This window comes from Triturus cristatus, chromosome 3_1 (assembly GCF_964204655.1).
Source record: "Triturus cristatus chromosome 3_1, aTriCri1.1, whole genome shotgun sequence".
In the NCBI taxonomy this organism is placed as follows: Eukaryota; Metazoa; Chordata; class Amphibia; order Caudata; family Salamandridae; genus Triturus; species Triturus cristatus.
Genome location: NC_140583.1, coordinates 92,131,050 through 92,149,535, shown reverse-complemented (window position 1 = coordinate 92,149,535; position 18,486 = coordinate 92,131,050).

Sequence of the window (18,486 nt, the reverse complement as noted above, 5' to 3'; positions counted from 1 at the left end):
TATATATATATATATATATATATATATATATATATATATATATATATATATATATATATATATATATATATATATATATATATGAAAGCAAAGTCCTGAGCTCCCCAATGAGACAAAGGGAGCTGAAGGCAGGTAAGGACCTCTTCACCATGCACAATGCTGACGCCCAGAAGTAAAGACAGCAAACGAATCCAAATTTTCAATTCTGACGTTTAATTCATTTGTCAGACAAGTGTCCGCCTCAGACGCGTTTCGATCGCCTCCGCGATCTTGATCACCTGACGCGCTGGTGCCGGACCATCCAATTTAAAATCAGTTTCACCCAATCATGATGCTGGAGTTAATAGACATAACTGAAATACTACAAATTACAAATTGGAGTGTGTTTTCCTTAAAGGGATGCCGCAAATCAGTCAAAAACATAAGTAACCGGGTTAAAGAAACAAATTGATACATAGAATGCAACAAAGCAGTTCATAGCATAAAGAATATAGGGCAAGTGCCCTTAAGTGCTAAAATGCTGATTTTACAAATCTTCACCACGGTTCGCATGTTTTAGAAAGAAACAACAATAATTCATTCCTTAAATCTACAAAATAACACACTCTCAATGAAAAAAGGTTAGAGAACAAATAAAAATAAAAATTGAAATTAAAAGCATAAATAGGGATGAACAAAATTAATAAATACAAAAAGGGGGGAATGAAACAAAAAGACTCGAGCAAGAAGCATTGGAATGATTACTCATACTATACAGAACTACCAGTAACAGAAAAAACCGCTATTTTCGAAGTTGTGAGTGCTGTTGGAATGGCCACATTCAGATTGCAAATAAAAGATTCAAACTGAAACATATTCTACAAGAAGTTATGCAAATCCTCACTTGTGTTCATCCCATTTGGCATCTTAGTGTCTAATAATAGGATGAAAGAGGATTCCAACTGGCGTAATTGTTTTTCTCTGTTACCCCCCCGAATTGAAGGTGGTACCGCCCCAATCACAAAATAGGTTAGGTCACTGACCTTGTTGGCATGGATGGCTTTAAAGTGACGGGCAACGGGATATGTGGGGTCCGAGTTGACAATCGCACGAAGATGTTGTAAAATGCGATTGAAAACCGGTAGTTTGGTGCTCCCCACATTTCTTAAGTGACAGGTACACTCTAACACGTAAACCGCAAAGTCAGTGCGGCACGTGAAATGTTGTTTGATTTGTACCGGAACATTGCTAAATGCAGTGCAATATTCAGAAATGTTAATTCCGAATTTGCACGCGCGGCATGAGGCACATTTGAAAAAGCCAAAGCGTGTCAGCCACGTGATCTTTTCCGTGACTTCAGGATTGGATTTAACCAACGCATCCCTCATAGAGGGTGCTCTCCTGAAAGTGATGTTTGGTAGGTTGGGCAGTAAAAATTTCAGAGTCATGTCAGTTAAAACAATGGGCCAGTGCTTGTAAATAATATGTCGCAGGCTTTTATGTTGTTTACAAAACGTGGTAATGAGCCTAATAGGTTGAGTGACCTCTGTGTCCACCTCCAAACTAGGACTAATAGTCAGAGGCTGTCCGGTGTTTAGGCAGATTTCCCGAGAACAAAGATTGACTTTGTCAAGGGCTTTTTTAAGATTATCCAGTTTGTACCCACGGGCAAGGAACCGGTTAGTAGCCTCCTGTTGGCATTGTTCTAAGTCACATTGACGGCTACAAATGCGGCGTAGACGAAGATATTCCCCGTAGGGTATGCTACGTATGAGATGAGGTGGGTGTGCACTGCTGGCATGTAAGATGGAGTTGCCAGCAGTGGATTTCCTATGAAGTTTAGTTTCTATGTGTTGGTCCATAATGAACACTTCCACATCCAGGAACTCCACCCTCTCAGTGCTAATGGTAGCCGTAAACTGTAAGTTCATTGTGTTGTTATTGATGGAGGCTACAAATGAGGAGGCCTCCTCTTTGGAACCTTCCCAGACGATAAAAATGTTGTCTATGTATCTGCCATAATACCGGATGTGTGCATCCCATATGTCTTTATGGTTGGCCCTGAGGACATGTTCCTCCCACCAACCGACCAAAAGGCAGGCATAGGTTGGAGAGAAACATGCCCCCATAGCCACACCCCTCAACTGTTTGAATAGTACTTTATTAAACAAAAATAGATTATTATTGAGACAAAGTTCAATCATTTGAAGGAGCATGGTATTGTGGTCCTTGAAATTAATGGAACGGGAATCTAGAAAATGTTTGACAGCTATCAACCCTTGTGAATGTAAAATGCTGGTATAAAGGGAGGCTATGTCAAGTGTAATTAGAACAAAAGAAGATTGCCAACCAATTGCCTTGATTTTAGTTAAAAAATCCCCAGTATCCTTGATGAAGGATGGCAAAGCGATCATATGGGGTTGGAGAAAGTAATCTACATATTTAGACATAGCTTCCAAAAGACTATTCCGTGCAGAGATAATGGGTCTGCCTGGTACCGGGTGAATACCCTTATGGACCTTAGGAATAAAATAAAGGGTGGCTGTAGTTGGAAAATCATTTTTGAGGAACAGATATTCATTCTTTGACAAGAGTCCCATTCTTTTCCATTGGGCTAATAGGGAGGAAACAGATTTCTTAATTTCACCCAAGTGATCTCGACCTACTTTGCTATAACAATTAGTGTCAGATAGATGGCGTTGTGCCTCTTGTAAATAATCATCTTTGGGCCAAAGAACAATGTTACCGCCCTTGTCAGCACCCATCACCACAATTTGACCATTCCCACGAATTTTCTTGATCAACGCCCAATAATTTCTCAATTTTGCATTTATTCGTCTGCATTTGGAATAAGTGGACAAATTAAGACTTTTGAGGTCACTGATTACCATGTCACTGAACACATCAACAGAGTCCTTGGGCATCATTGGATAAAAACTAGAAGGAGGACGGAATGGACTGGCAGCCGCTAATCCAGTGTTAATCTCTTCCAGTTGTTCAGGTACAGAACCAGATATAGTAAAGTCCGCACTTTCCTTAGCCAAGGATTGCATGATTTGAAGTGTATCAGAGTCCCGAACTTGTAGTGAATCCAACAACAAGTCAGAAGAGGTGGCCGTATTCATAGGTTTGTTCAATTGGAAGAATTTCTTGAGTTTAATTTTTCGGATGAACTTGTAAATATCTATGCGGGACTGTTTGTATGAAAAATTAGACTCCGGACAGAATGATAGCCCCAATTTTAACGGTTGTTGCTCAGCATTAGATAACACAGTGTCCGTCAAATTGATAATTGTGTTATCCTGTGGTTCTAGCGTTTCCATCTCCGTCCTCCTCTGCCCCTGCTTGATGGTTTTGAGGCGACATTGACGCCTTTCTCTCCTTCGTTTGCTGCGGTTATTTGATTTTGAGGATTTCTGGGGCGGAGGGTTGCTCGCCTGTCCATAGTTAAAAAATTAAGCTCCTCTCCCAAAGTATGTCTGATGGCCACTGTGCTAGATGTAACCCCTGTACTGGGACCTTCATCCGAGTCACAACTAGTGAGAGAATTGACATCAGAGTCCACTGGAGTACTTAAGTTATCATTGCTGGCATTATCACGTTTCCCTTGGACTTGCTCCGTCAGGGCTTTCCTTTTTACGTTGTCGAATTTACGGGAAAACGTGAAAACCCTTCCCGCCAGGTAGTCGTCACGGTCCCTGGCGAACTTGAAGGCTTTGCGGGTTTTGATAGTCTCTTCATAGTGTTGTAATTTATTGGCTATCAAAACTCTGCCTTTAGCAATGGTATCTTTCTGGTCATGAGCATCAAGAATTAGATTCAATTCATTGATTTCTTTGAGAATCCTCTCTCTGTCAATCACAGCGTACTTAATCAGGATGTGAACCATGTTCATAGAGGCTTGGAGATTATTCGTGGCCCATTCAGAAAGCATCTCAGGGTGCGGATATAGATATATATATATATATATATATATGTATATATATATATTCACTGAAAAAACCATAGGTTTCACACACGTTATAGTTAGGAATTAGCATTTAAAAAACCTTAGAAATTCAGTGAAAAAACCATAGGTTTCACACATGTTATAGTTAGCTGGACATTTTACTCGTAAAAAACCAATGAAATTGCCCCGTTATAGTTAGTTCAGCTAACTATAACTCGCGCGCCCGCAATGCACTGCTGATGACGTCACATATTACATCACTCATGACATGGTCAGTGACATCACTCATGACATCACTGATGACATCTCAAATGACATCACTGATGACCTCACTGATGACATCATCCAGTGAATGTGTGTTTTTCTGAAAATTAAATATGTTTTATATATGTATATCTCAAGGTCAATGGAAGAATAAATGGGTATATAAGTGTCTAAATGGATGATTTGTTTTTGAAAAATTGATTGTGTAACTGACTGATTAAGTGTATCTCTCACTTTGTGTATAAGTGGCTGCATGGGTTGGTGAGTAGCTACATGGGTGTCTATATAGGTTATTAGTTGTTTTTTTGAGTATCAGTCTGAGTGTCTGTATGGTACGGTGGGGGGTATTACGTAGTGCATAGATGCATGAATGAGTGACTCACTGTTTGTATGTGTTGAAGACAGCATGTGTGCAGGACTGTATGGGTGGATGAGTGTGTGTATGGGTGTGTTAGTGAGTGAATGACTGTCTCAATAGTGTCTTCAGGAGTAACTACATATGTTTTAAACTAGTATATGTGACTATTGGTGTATATATGTGAGTATATGTGAGAGGGAGAGATTGAAAGACTTCCTGTATGAATAAGTATGTGTTTCTATAAGTGATTGTTTAAAAGACTAAGTATGTGTAAGTTTCCGTAGAAGTAAGTATGGTGGTGTGTGTATTACTGTATATGCAAGTAAATGTATGTTTTATTCTTTATTAGCATGAGTGACTATGTGTGTGAGTAACTCTATGGATGAGTGGCATTGTGTAACAGGATGTATAGATGTATGAGTACATATGATGAGTGAGTACATGTATGAGTGACTGTATAGGACTGTTGGTGAATGAGTGGATGTGTATAAGGATCTTAGAATTACTGAAGAGGTTGTTGTAACTGGTATTGGTATGTCCATTGTTTTGAAATTTTTAGTCTCTATTTTTGAATGTGTGTATCAAAGCTTATATTAAGGTGAGAGGAGGTCTGCCACTCTATCACAAGGATGATGTCATCAGTGAGGTCATCAGTGATGTCATTTGAGATGTCATCAGTGATGTCATGAGTGATGTCACTGACCATGTCATGAGTGATGTAATATGTGACGTCATCAGCAGTGCATTGCGGGCGCGCGAGTTATAGTTAGCTGAACTAACTATAACGGGGCAATTTCATTGGTTTTTTACGAGTAAAATGTCCAGCTAACTATAACATGTGTGAAACCTATGGTTTTTTCACTGAATTTCTAAGGTTTTTTAAATGCTAATTCCTAACTATAACGTGTGTGAAACCTATGGTTTTTTCAGTGAATTTCTAAGGTTTTTTAAATGCTAATTCCTAACTATAACGTGTGTGAAACCCATGGTTTTTTCAGTGAATTTGCAAGGTTTTTTAAATGCTAATTCCTAACTATAACGTGTGTGAAACCCATGGTTTTTTCAGTGAATTTGCAAGGTTTTTTAAATGCTATTTTTTTTTTTATTCTTCATTTTTTTCAAACATATTTTTAATTTAATTTTCTTATCTTTTATAAAGACTATGCTTAAATTTTTAAAATCCTTAAATATTTTTTTTATATATATTTTTTAAAATAAACATGTAAAATTTATTTCCAGATTTTTTTTTTTTTTTTTTTTTTATAGTACGCTCACGGTAAGCGTACGGTTTACGCAACGTCCGTAATCTATCTACGCTGCTTGCGCATAGTTACGTACTTTGCGTAGCCGCGCGTACTGCGCGTGGGACGCGTGCGCGCTTACGCAACACGCGCACGTTACGCGGAAGTGCCGGGAAATGACTGTTATGCGCATGCGCGCAAGCGCGTGTCTTTTTTACGCGCACGCGTACTTTTTGCCGTAAGCGCTCCGTAAGCGTACCGTAAGCGTACGGTAGGTCATGTGATCATGAAACACAACTTTTGATTGGTGGAAACTACTTTCAGTTCTAGAACTCTCCTACACCACACCCATTCCCCTCATTTCTGCTTGTGATCCCTTGGAAGAAGGAGCTGGTTTGTCTTTGGGATACGATGGCAGAACAGCAGAGCCCTTCTGAGAGTGAGGCTAGCACCAGCAGCACTGTCTTGAGGCAGAGAGCGAGGAAAGTAAAGCCTTCTTATGTTTGGGATTATTTTACTTTTCCAGAAGGCCAGCAAAAGGTGAATGCACCCTTAGTTACTTGCAGGCTGTGTCAGCGTGTACTTTCTAGAGGTAATCCTGACAGGAAGTATTCCTTTGGGAATCATACCATGATCAGACACCTCAAGGATGTACACAAAAGGACACATGGTCATCTTTTTGGAGGTAACTCTTCAGAAAGACGAGCCAGTACATCCACAGCAGCTCAGCCTGGACCATCATCTGCAGGGCAGACTCCTTCTTCTGCAGGTCAGGTGAGCCCTTCATCTGTGGGGGGAGAATCTCCTTTTGCTGGCCCTCTGGAAATTAACCCTCGGTTTGCGAGGGTTGAAGTACGGTGCGCCACTTGTCACGATCTAATTACTTATAGGGAGACCAGTATTTCCCTAGTGAACAATAAAATAGATCAGCACACTTGTCGTACCGTCTAATATTCCCAATCTTTCTTTCCTCTGTCCCTGCATGAACACAACGGCTCTTTTAAGAGCCAACCTTATCTTTCATCTTTTTTTTACATATGTTTTTAAAAACTTTTTTTTATTTTTTTTTTACCGTACGCGTACGGTAAGCGTACCTTTTTTATTTTTTTAAAAAAAAACACTAAAAATCATTTATCACATTACATTGACTTACCATACTCACTCAAAAAAATATTTATTCATTTGTTTTTTTAAAAAATAGTTTTTAAAATGGTTGTAGTTTTCGAAAATTTTCTATATCGATCTGAAAAAAAAGAAAAAAGTATTAATATTTTTATAACAATTTATAATACAGTACACATATTTACATTTTTTTCCAAAAAATATTTTTGCCTCTTTTAACAATTGGAAATCACTTTTACAGACTGACACATTATGAAACCACTATTTTTGATTTATTTAATTGCACGTGTCCAAGCTGTTTTTTTTTCAGACCACCACCATGTGCATTCTCTGTGACTGCCTACACTCCACCAAGGGCAACCAGCCTTAGTGATGCTGAATGTATTTGCATTACAGACTTAAACCTGAAAACCCCACTGGCTTGTAAATACTGTGCATGACTATACACGGCAAGGACATGGGTGTGTGCTAACCCTCTGCTTATTCCCCCAAAAATTCGCTCCCCCTTTCCATCTAATGCAACTGTGAAATCACCAGAGCAAGACGCAATAAATCTCTGCCTATAATTCTTCTATGCACACAGAGTCATATTTTCACATTAGTCCCAAAACGAAATTTCTTTGCCAATTTGAAAGCACACTTACTGCTCTTTTTTTTTTCAGGGGCAAGTGTAAATCACTTTTACACACTGACACATTATGAAACCACCATGTGTAACTACAACAAAAACAATTCCCATTTCTATTATTCATTTCTTAAGTTACCACATACATACCCTCTCAAACTGTAAACTCACCTTTAAAATTAGTTAGTTGTGAAAGAAATGTGACACTCAAACAGCAGATTATCAGAGCCAGGATCTCTGTTGTGTTCACCTCTCTCCTCTCAGCAGAACCAGATAATGGCAAACTTTCCCTCTATTTTTCCACACATATACATGTAAGTTTCAAATCTCAGTGCTTCCCCCTTTTTTTCACATGTAATCACACATTGCTATTGGTTGAAAACGAACCCTTTTCCAAAAGTACCCTTCCCCCACCTTGACTTCTGCCTAGTACCCTTCCCCCAACTTGACTTCTGCCTGCTACCATAGCAACAGCTCATGGAACACTGCTGTGTGCAGTTAGGTCAGAAGTTCGACACACAATGTTTCAATTCCACAGAGCAAGAGTGCTTGACTTTTCAAACCTAACAGCAAATCCATAGTACTGTTCTTTGGTTACACATTTTTTTGTACTAATACAAAACATGCTTCTATTAATTTACACATACAGCCTAGTTTTTATTCTAGAATGGTATGAAACAGCCAATCAGTTCTTTTTGTTTTGAAAAAAATATGTATGCCTCCATTTCCAAACTGTCTTTCTTTTCATATTGCCATTCTACTGAAAGACACCTCCTGAGTGCATCCAGATCTCCTTTGAAGATGTTCACAGTGTGGATTGTAGGGCACAGCTATGTCTTCTGGAGTGAAAAGTTTGCAGAGAAAACAGATATGGTGAGAGACCTTGCTTTGCCAAATGTAGACATTAAATGGATTGGTCAGAGAGGGTTAAAGTAGCACCAATTGATGCCATTGGTGAAATCCTTCATGCAAATCCAACACCCTGACCTCATAATAGTGCACTGTGGTGGCAATGACCTAGGCACTTTGACTGGGGTAGGTCTGGAAATGCTTATGAAGGACACCTTTGCACAACTGTTTTCACTTTTCCCTAAAACTGCCTTTGTGTTTTCCAACATATGCCAAAGGCAAAAATGGAACTGGTCCAATCATTTCTGTCCACAGATTGACAAAGCAAGAAAGCACGTCAACAAATCTGTTTCTGCTTTCCTCCGTGACTATGGTATGGGTGCCATTTACCACAACAACTTGCGTTACGACATGCAAGACATTTATAGAGGAGATGGTGTGCACTTCAATGATGAAGGGAACAGAGTCTTCCTCTTGAACCTTAGACTCTGCATCGGTACTTACTTGTAGGTACCACTAAAAAAATGACTCCATAAACACAACAGCTCTTTTTAGAGCTCCCTAATTTCTAAACTCTTAAATCTGCTTTTCATTTATTTATTTTTATTTTTTTTACCGTACGCTTACCGTAAGCTTACCGTACGCGTACCCCGTGATTTTTTTTAAAATCAATAAATATTTTTTTTGTACTTTTCTGTCCATCTTTGACCCCCTTACAATTGTTAGGGGGTCTGTAACTCTCCTCATTGCCCCCTTTCCTTGTTTTCACTCTTTTTTTTCAGAGTGAAATACACAAAATGGCGGCCGCCGCTTCCTGGTTTCGGCCGATTCGAATGTTTACTAAGATCTAAGAGCCAATCAGAATCGCGCTCGCGCACGCCACCGTACGCTTACCGTAAGCGTACGGTAAGCGTACCGTAAGCTGGCTCAGATATATATATTGATTTAAAGGCTATTTTCTCAGAATCTACTGAACAGATTTACACCAAACCTACAAAAGGCACTTCCTTGACCTAGGGACTACCTCTCTGCCAAATTTTGAGTAATTCTGTTCAGCCGTTCGGGCTGTAGCTCGTTCTAAAGGTCCTATGGAAAAATGCATGGGAAAAACGCGTTTTGGGACCCTCCTTTTATGTCAGCCCCCGCTTGACGGATCCCCCCGAGACTTTCAGGGTAGGAGCGGAGCGTAGCGCCCCACCTATTTTGAGAAATTCGCGAGGATTCGTCGACCGGCGCCAAAGTTATTCAAAATAGAATGTTGAGGTTTTCCTATGGAAACGTGGTCCTATCTATAACTACCTACTGGCGACCGCCAGTAGGTAATATATATATATATATATATATATATATATATATATATATATACATATATATATATATATTATCTACTGGCGGTCGCCAGTAGATAGTTATAGTTACAACCTAGTTTCCATAGGAAATCTCAAAATTCTATTTTGAATAACTTTGGCGCCGGTTGACGAATCCTCGCGAAGTTTTCAAAACTAATGAGGCGCTCCGCTCAGCTCCTACCCTGAAAGTCTCAGGGTGATTCGTCAAGCAGGGTCCGAGAAAAAAGGGGGGTCCCAAAACGCGTTTTCCCTATGTTATTTTCCATAGGACCTTTAGACACAGCTACAGCCCGAACGGCTGAACAGAATTACGTGAAATTTGGCAGAGAGGTAGCCATAAGGTCAAGGAAGTGCCTTTTGCAGGTCTGGTGTGAATCTGTTCAGTATTTCCTGAGAAAATAGCATTTAAAAGCATGTCAATATCTATACGCGCGCACCGTGCGCGCACTGTGCGCGCACCCTGCCGTGCGCGAGCGCAATTCTGATTGGTTGTTAGATGTCGGTAAACATTCGAATCAGTCCAAACCAGAAAGTGTCAGCCGCCATTTTGTCTCTCGCAGTCTGAGGGGGTGAAAAAAAAGGTGGAGAACGTGAAAAGGGGGCAGAGTGGACAGTTCCTGACTCCCCTAGCCTTGGTCAGGGGTCACAGAAGGACCCCCAAGGGTCACTGTGCGCACCGTGCGCACAGGGTGCAAGCACCTAGTGATTTTAAAAAACAAAAACATTTCACGGTGCGCGCACGGTGAAAAACCTGAAAAAAATAAATTAATAAATACATAACTTAGCATTTAAAAAACCGTACAAATTCACTGAAAAAACCATAGGTTTCACACACGTTATAGTTACGAATTGGCATTTAAAAAACCTTGCAAATTCACTTAAAAAACCATAGGTTTCACACATGTTATAGTTAGCTGAACATTTCACTCATAAAAAAACAATGAAATTCCCCCGTTATAGTTACTGCAGGCAACTATAACTCACGCGACCGCAATCCTCTGCTGATGACGTCAGACATATGTGTCTTTATGAAAAATAAATATTTGTAATATATGTATAGCTAAAGATTAATGGAAGAAGACATGGGTAAATAAGTGTCTAAATACAGTGATGTAATATCTGACGTCATCGGCAGAGGATTGCGGTCACGTGAGTTATAGTTGCCTGCAGTAACTATAACGGGGGAATTTCATTGTTTTTTTATGAGTGAAATGTCCAGCTAACTATAACATGTGTGAAACCTATGGTTTTTTAAGTGTATATATATATATTTATATAACCTACTGGCAGTCGCCAGTAGGTAGTTATAGTTAGGACCTATTTTCCATAGGAAATCCGCAACATTCTATTTGGAATAACGGTGGCGCCGATTGACGAATCTTCGCGAAACTTTTCAAACTTTTGGCCAGCTCCGGTCCACTCCTATCCTGAAAATGTCAGCGTGATTCGTCAAGCGGGGGCTGAGACACATTTTCCCCTTGATTTTCCCATAGGACCTTGTTGACGCAGCTACAGCCCGAACTGCTGAACGGAATGACACCAAATTTGACAAAGAGGTAGTCCTCAGCTCAGACTCGTGCCTTTTGCTTAAATGGTGTAAATCCGTTCAGTAGTCCCTGAGGAAATTAGAGTTAAAAAGATAGACATATCTGGATGGAGCCTAACCACACATCTCATCGTGAGATCTGATTGGCTGTCAATACTTCATGCAAGAAGTGTTGGCAGCCATCTTTGGACCAATATACATGATAGCACCTCATTAAAAAGCATTGCAGTTAATAGAAGGTTTTAAGACTTTAGTTACATTATAAATCATTTGTTGATGGTACCATACTCATTTTAGGAATTGTGGTGTGTTCTAAGGTGATTGTACCATGTGAAAAAGCCTTCTGCTGTGATATCATGAATCATGTTTGAGAGAAAACTATTTTCTCATGCTTTTCCCACAGAGGTTTGGAAGGTGATCTATAAGCTAAACTGAGAGCATATTTTCTGTAAATTCACATTATCTTTCTGAGTCATGTGAGAATGAAGTCTGATATTCTCAGTAAAACATGTACATCCAACAAGGGCAGAGACTGTCAGTTGATTCCTTTGTGTTCTACTGCAGCTTCCCAGAGTGTTCTAAAGAACAACTAGAGCGCTAACAGACCTACTTATGACAAACGTGTTGCACACCTGAAGCCATCTTGATTGGAATAAAGTGGTAACTCTTAAAACATTTAATTTAAAAAGGAACAAAATGAGGAGGTTCATTTTGCCATAGAATAGAATGATTAGTGCGGTAGAAAGAAAAATTAGAGCACATTTTGAGTGACTTCTCAAATCCTCTTCTATTTCATTAAAACATTCTGACATGCAGACTGAAACATGCACTTTCAATACCAGCAGCAGACTTCCCTGGTGAGCAGTAGCTTTACTACAGTGATCTAATGAGCAACTAGAGTGCTAACATTCTGAATTCATGGCAAATGTGTGACACATCTGAATGCCTTCTTGATGGAATCAAAGTAAAAAACTGAAAGTATTTCCTACTGAGGAGACTGTAGTAAATGAGGAAATTAGGAAACTTCATAACAAATAAGTCTCCCAAAATGGCCACCAGAGACAAAAGAGCCGAAATGTAGCACAAATATCACCCAGATGTAGCCCAAAAATAGCCCAATGACAGAATGTCCCAGAGTGTTCTAACGAACAACTAGAGCGCTAACAGTCTTACTTATGACAAAAGTATGGCACACCTGAAGCCATCTTGATTGGAATAAAGTGGTAACATTTGAAACATTTAATTTACTAAGGAACAAAATGAGGGGGTTCATTTTGCCATAGAAATTAGGATTCGTGCTGCAGAAAGAAAAATTAGGGCACATTTTGACTTCTCAAATCCTCTTCTATTTCATAAAATAATTCTGACATGCAGACTGAAACATGCACTTTGAATACCAGCAGCAGACTTCCCTGGTGAGCAGTAGCTTTACTACAGTGATCTAATGAGCAACTACAGTGCTAACATTCAGAATTTATGGCAAATGTGTGACACATCTGAATGCCTTCTAGATGGAACCAAAGTAAAAAACTGAAAGTATTTCCTACTGAGGAGACTGCAGTAAATGAGGAAATTAGGAAACTTCATAACAAATAAATCTCCCAAGATGGCCACTAGAGACAAAAGAGCCCAAATGTAGCCCAAATATCACCCAGATGTAGCCCAAGTGTAGCCCAATGACAGAATGTCCCAGAGTGTTCTAACGAACAACTAGAGCGCTAACAGTCTTACTTGTGACAAAAGTATGGCACACCTGAAGCCATCTTGATTGGAATAAAGTGGTAACATTTGAAACATTTAATTTACTAAGGAACAAAATGAGGGGGTTCATTTTGCCATAGAAATTAGGATTAGTGCTGCAGAAAGAAAAATTAGGGTACATTTTGAGTGACTTCTCAAATCCTCTTCTATTTCATTAAAACATTCTGACACACAGACTGAAACATGCACTTTCAATACCAGCAGCAGACTTCCCTGGTGAGCAGTAGCTTTACTACAGTGATCTAATGAGCAACTAGAGTGCTAACATTCTGAATTTATGGCAAATGTGTGACTCATCTGAATGCCTTCTTGATGGAATCAAAGTAAAAAACTGAAAGTATTTCCTACTGAGGAGACTGTAGTAAATGAGGAAATTAGGAAACTTCATAACAAATAAGTCTCCCAAAATGGCCACCAGAGACAAAAGAGCCCAAATATAGCACAAATATCTCCCACATGTAGCCCAAATATAGCCCAATGACAGAATGTCCCAGAGTGTTCTAACGAACAACTAGAGCGCTAACAGTCTTACTTATGACAAAAGTATGGCACACCTGAAGACAGCAGAATGCGCATGCGCAGGCGTCCGCGCATGCGCATTTGTGAAAAGAAGTTGTGAACGAGGAAGAGGGAGCCCCGGAGACGCTGCGCTGCAGGTAAGTCATTCTATTTAATTTTTTTATCATACTTTATATTATTTTAAAAGGAGGGCAGGCGGGAGGCGGGTGGCGGGCGGCAGGCAGCTCTGCTTTGCCCTGGCGTGTGCGTAACGCTGCCTGCTACGCCTACTTTGAAAACTGTGAAGCAGGCAGCGCTACGTACACTCCGTGGGTGAAGCGGAGTACTACGCCCGGGTAAAGTCAGGGGCACCAAACGAACAATACAGGACTGGCAAGAGAGGCTGTGGCAATATAATAGACCATTGTGGGCAGAAGGAAGAGGCAGTGGTAGTACAACCATAAATGCCAACAGACCCGATTCAGCCAGGAAATGTCCAATGTTTTTAAGCTCAAATGGGCTTTATTTGATCTGTCTCCTGTCTACAATCTCCTCTTTTTCAATGTAACTCAAAGGGGAAAATCAATACCCCAGTTTTTTTCAAAATATCCCTCTTACCAAGTTCAAAATGTTCGCAAGTATGGTACATTGGATCATGGAAGGCAGGAGGAATTGGGGTAGGGCCTTGGACTCGGATAACAGAGGACAGGAGGGACATGGAGAGGTGCACCAAACTGACCCTACAGGGCAGGCATCAGGGTTTGCAGCAGCACAATACACCACACAGGGCATGCCGGACGGGAGTGCAGCACAACAATCCATAGAAAGCAATAGGGAGGGGACAGGACCATGCACATGGACAACAGAGAACAGAGTGGAAAGAGGCAATGGTAGCTAGCTGACCATAATGGACAGACAGGAGAGAAAGCTGCAGCATAACAGACCATAAAGGGCAGGAGGGGCGGATCAGGGGCATTACAATGGAACAGACAAGCCAGGAGGGAGGGAATATGGGTCTGCACATGGAAACAGAGGGCTGGGGCAAGGGGGCAGGGCAGGAGCAGCAAGATGACCATGAAGGTCAGGCAGGATGGGCACTAGAGACAAGACACTCCATGGAGAACAACAGTGAGATTGTGATGGCATACGCACAGACCATGGAGGGAAGGTGGGAGGGGGTCAGCGGCAGTTAGCTGACCACACAGGGAAGGTGGGAGGGGCTATGGCAGCACAGAAGACCATGCATGGCAAGCGGGAGGGTTAGTGGCAGCACAATGGCTATGATGGGCAAGAAGGAGGGTGCAGGAGCATGCACAAAGGACCATGGAGGATAGAAGGGAGGGTCAGGACCTGGGCACAGACAAAAAAGTTCAGGGGAAGGGGCCTCACAACAGACCGCATGGGGCAGGCAGGAGGAGCAGTTGCAGCACAACAGACCAGGGAGGGCAGAAGGGTGTGGCAGTAAAATAGACCATGGAAGACAGGAGGAAGGGGATAGGGGCATGGCATGTGGACAGGCAGGGTGGAGGTGGCAGGGACAGGTTACAGTCATCTGACAATGCTAGGCAGGTGGGAGGGGAGTGGCAGCTCAACAGAACACTCAGAGTAGATAGGAGTGGCAGGTCCATGGAACATGGTGGGCAAAAAGGATTGAGCAGGGGCATGCACAAAGACATCGGAGGGCAGGGGGAAGGAGAATAGGGGCAGCACGCTAAGCACAGAGGCTAAGCAGGAGGTCAATGATGGGCCATAGAATTGGGCAATGGAGGGCAGGAGGAGTGGACTGGTACATCATGCTAAATGGAGGGCAGTGGCAGCACATCAGACCATGCATGGCAGGAGGGAGGAGGCTAGACTATGGATTCAGACAACAGAGGATAGGGAGGAGGTGGATGGGGCAGCAAGCTAACTGTTCAGAGAAGGTGGGTATTAGGAACTTTATTGTTTTTAAAATGTGTGTCTGTGCGAACTACTTAAAATATGAACAAGTATGCAGCATAATCTCACTTTTATTCAGGAAGAAGAGGACGTTTGTGACTGTGACTCCGGGCTCACTTGGCAGAAATACCCGCTGACCCTCCAACCCCATCGCAAAATGTAATGCCTGTGAAAAGGGTAGGTGGACGCAGTGTTATATAGAACATAGTCCTGAGAGCACGATTGAAAATGAAAATGAGATATAGTATATGGTATAAACTATGCACCAAAAAGTGTGATATAAGATGAACCGGGGCATGAAATATAATATGCAATACATTGTGCGCAATGACAGATTCATTGGAGAGCCCGAGATAGCACAGGCACTAGCGCGTGCTATGCGATATGCGCCTTGGAGTGTAATATGCACAGGGCAGTGTTGTGTAACCCAACTAGTCTCTAAAGTTCTAATATAAAATATGTGCTTGGGAGTGTAACGTTGCATATGCACTGTGACAAAGATATGGATCCCAGATTGTAATATGTATGGCATAGCGCTGTGCGTTATAATATAGGCATCGAGGAAGGCACGTTAGGTGGGGCAATATAACCTGTGCGAAGGCAAGTGTGGCATGACATATTCACGGGGTGGTGTTACAGTGCACATGGGCTAGAGAGTGTCATAGCATACGCACTAGCTGGTGGAATACAACACAGAGGTGTGTGGCACTCGGCAGGCACTGGTGGGTGTAACACAGCATTGGGCTCAGCCAGGAGCACGCTGTGCCTCTCAAGTTAGGGTTGTCTCCTTTCCAGAGAGTAAAATAAAAAGTATTACACATTCGGTGGTGGATGTGTGTTTTATTAACCGTGAGGGGGGTTTCTTGCATAGTTTGGTCGAATTTTTGTCGAATCCCCTTTGAATGGCTTGGTATGCATGTGCATTAAAGGTGCCCGTCAATAGCTACCCATGTTTGTATAAATAAACAATAAGGGTGTCTACTTGGAGAGTACCCACCGGCGGGGGCGCCGGGATTAGGCACGGTAGGGCATCAGACACGTCAGAGCTTCACTAGCGGTGTAAATACTTTCCACGTGGATTCATTGTATGCATAGTCGCCTTTTTATGAATATCCCACAAATCGTCATGGTGATAGGTACATACGGTTTGTCCAGCATGTCCTAGGTGTTTCTATACATATATATATTTTTTTAAATAATAAAAAACAAAGGCCGGCCCCGGGGGATGGAGTCCCCGGGGCCTTAAGCGGCCTGAGGAGGGGGGCAACGCAGCCCCCCTCCTAGGGAATAAAAAAAAAAAAGACCATGACACGGGGGTTGGGGTCCCCAGGGCTGATTAAGGCCTACGAGGGGGGCCACGCGGCCCCCTTCCAAATGTATTTTTTTCAACAAAAAAAATTAGGGTGCAGGCCCTGGGGGATGGGGTCCCCAGGGCCAATAAATTAGAAAAAGAAGGGGAGGCACACTGCCCTCCTTCTTAAAAAAATTAAATAAATAAAAGACCGGCATCGCGCCGGAGGCCACGCCCCCTCCTTGCAGCACTCTGCAAACGCGCCCCCTGGCCAGTTGTAAGTTGGGGAATTAATTCCCCTTCAATACTGAGGGTCCCTGAGGGCCAACTAGCCCAACAGGTATCTCCAGTATGCGCCAGGGAGCTGCGTTGCAGACAGGTGTTCTGAGGCCACGCCCCTTTTTACACCTCCATGCAACGCAGCTCTGTGGCGCTTACTGGAGGTACCTAGTGGGCTAGTTGGACCCTAGGGACCCTCAGGATTCAAATGAACTTGATCTCCCAACTAAAAACGGCCACAGGAAGTGTTTACACAGTGGGGAAGGGAGGGGACGGGGCCTGAGTTAACGTGTGCAAACATGCCCTGTGGCGTGTTTTAAGTTGGGGAAATAATGCCCCTTCAATCCTGAGGGACGCTGGGGGCCAACTAGCCCACCAGGTACTTCCAGTAAGCACCACTGCGCTGCATTGCAGAGAGGTGGTCTAGGCCGTGCCCCTTTTTACATCTCTCTGCAACGCAGCTCTGTGGCGCTTACTGGAGGTACCTAGTGGTCCCTAGGGTCCCTCAGGATTCAAGGGGACTTAATCTCCCAACTTAAAACGGCCACCGGGTGTGTTTACACAGTTGGAAAGGGAGGGGACGGGGCCTGAGGTGACGTGTGCAAACACGCCCTGTGGCGCGTTTTAAGAGGTAGTTTTAATCCCCTGCCCTATTATATACTAGGGGCTTACAGAGGAGGTCATGCTAATCACAGGGGGACCCCAACGCATATTGTTCCCTAGTGTATGTAGGTGTTTTCACTGTATTCTGAGTGTCTTTTAACATAGCACTGGCTCTAGGACTGGTTAGTCAGTTACCACCAGTATCCGTCTGAAAAAGTTGAGGGTACAGGATGATTTTGCAACAAGGCTTCTTTCTGCTCTTTTGTTTGTTCTTTCTGCACGTTATCCTTCTTCCTGGACTTTTCTTCGTCTTTGAGGACTTCTGTTGCTTCTTTCTGCATTTCTTTTTTTTCTTTCTGTGCGTTTTTTCTTCTTTCTTCACATGTCCAATCTCTGTAGGCATAGTTAGAAATAGGTTTGAGGCACATTATAGTTAGGAATTAGCATTTAAAAATCCTTAGAAATTCACTGAAGAAACCATAGATTTCAGGGGCATTATAGTTAGCTGGACTATTCACTCATACAAAACCATTAAAATTCCCCCGTTATAGTTAGTTCAGCTAACTACAACTCTACTAGCAGTCGCCAGTAGAAAATATATATATATATATATATATATATATATATGGTTTCTTCAGTGAATATATATATACCTCTCCACCAGGGAAAGGATTGAGTCGCACTCCTTAAGGTAACCACTTGGATAATTTTAAAACGCTGGCAGTTCCTAATGCATTTCGGTCAGACTATGACCTTCTTCTGAAGGTAGCCACGGCATCAGCAGACTTGCAAATGCACCAACAAACACTTGCTTTTATTTACGATGTTTGCCCC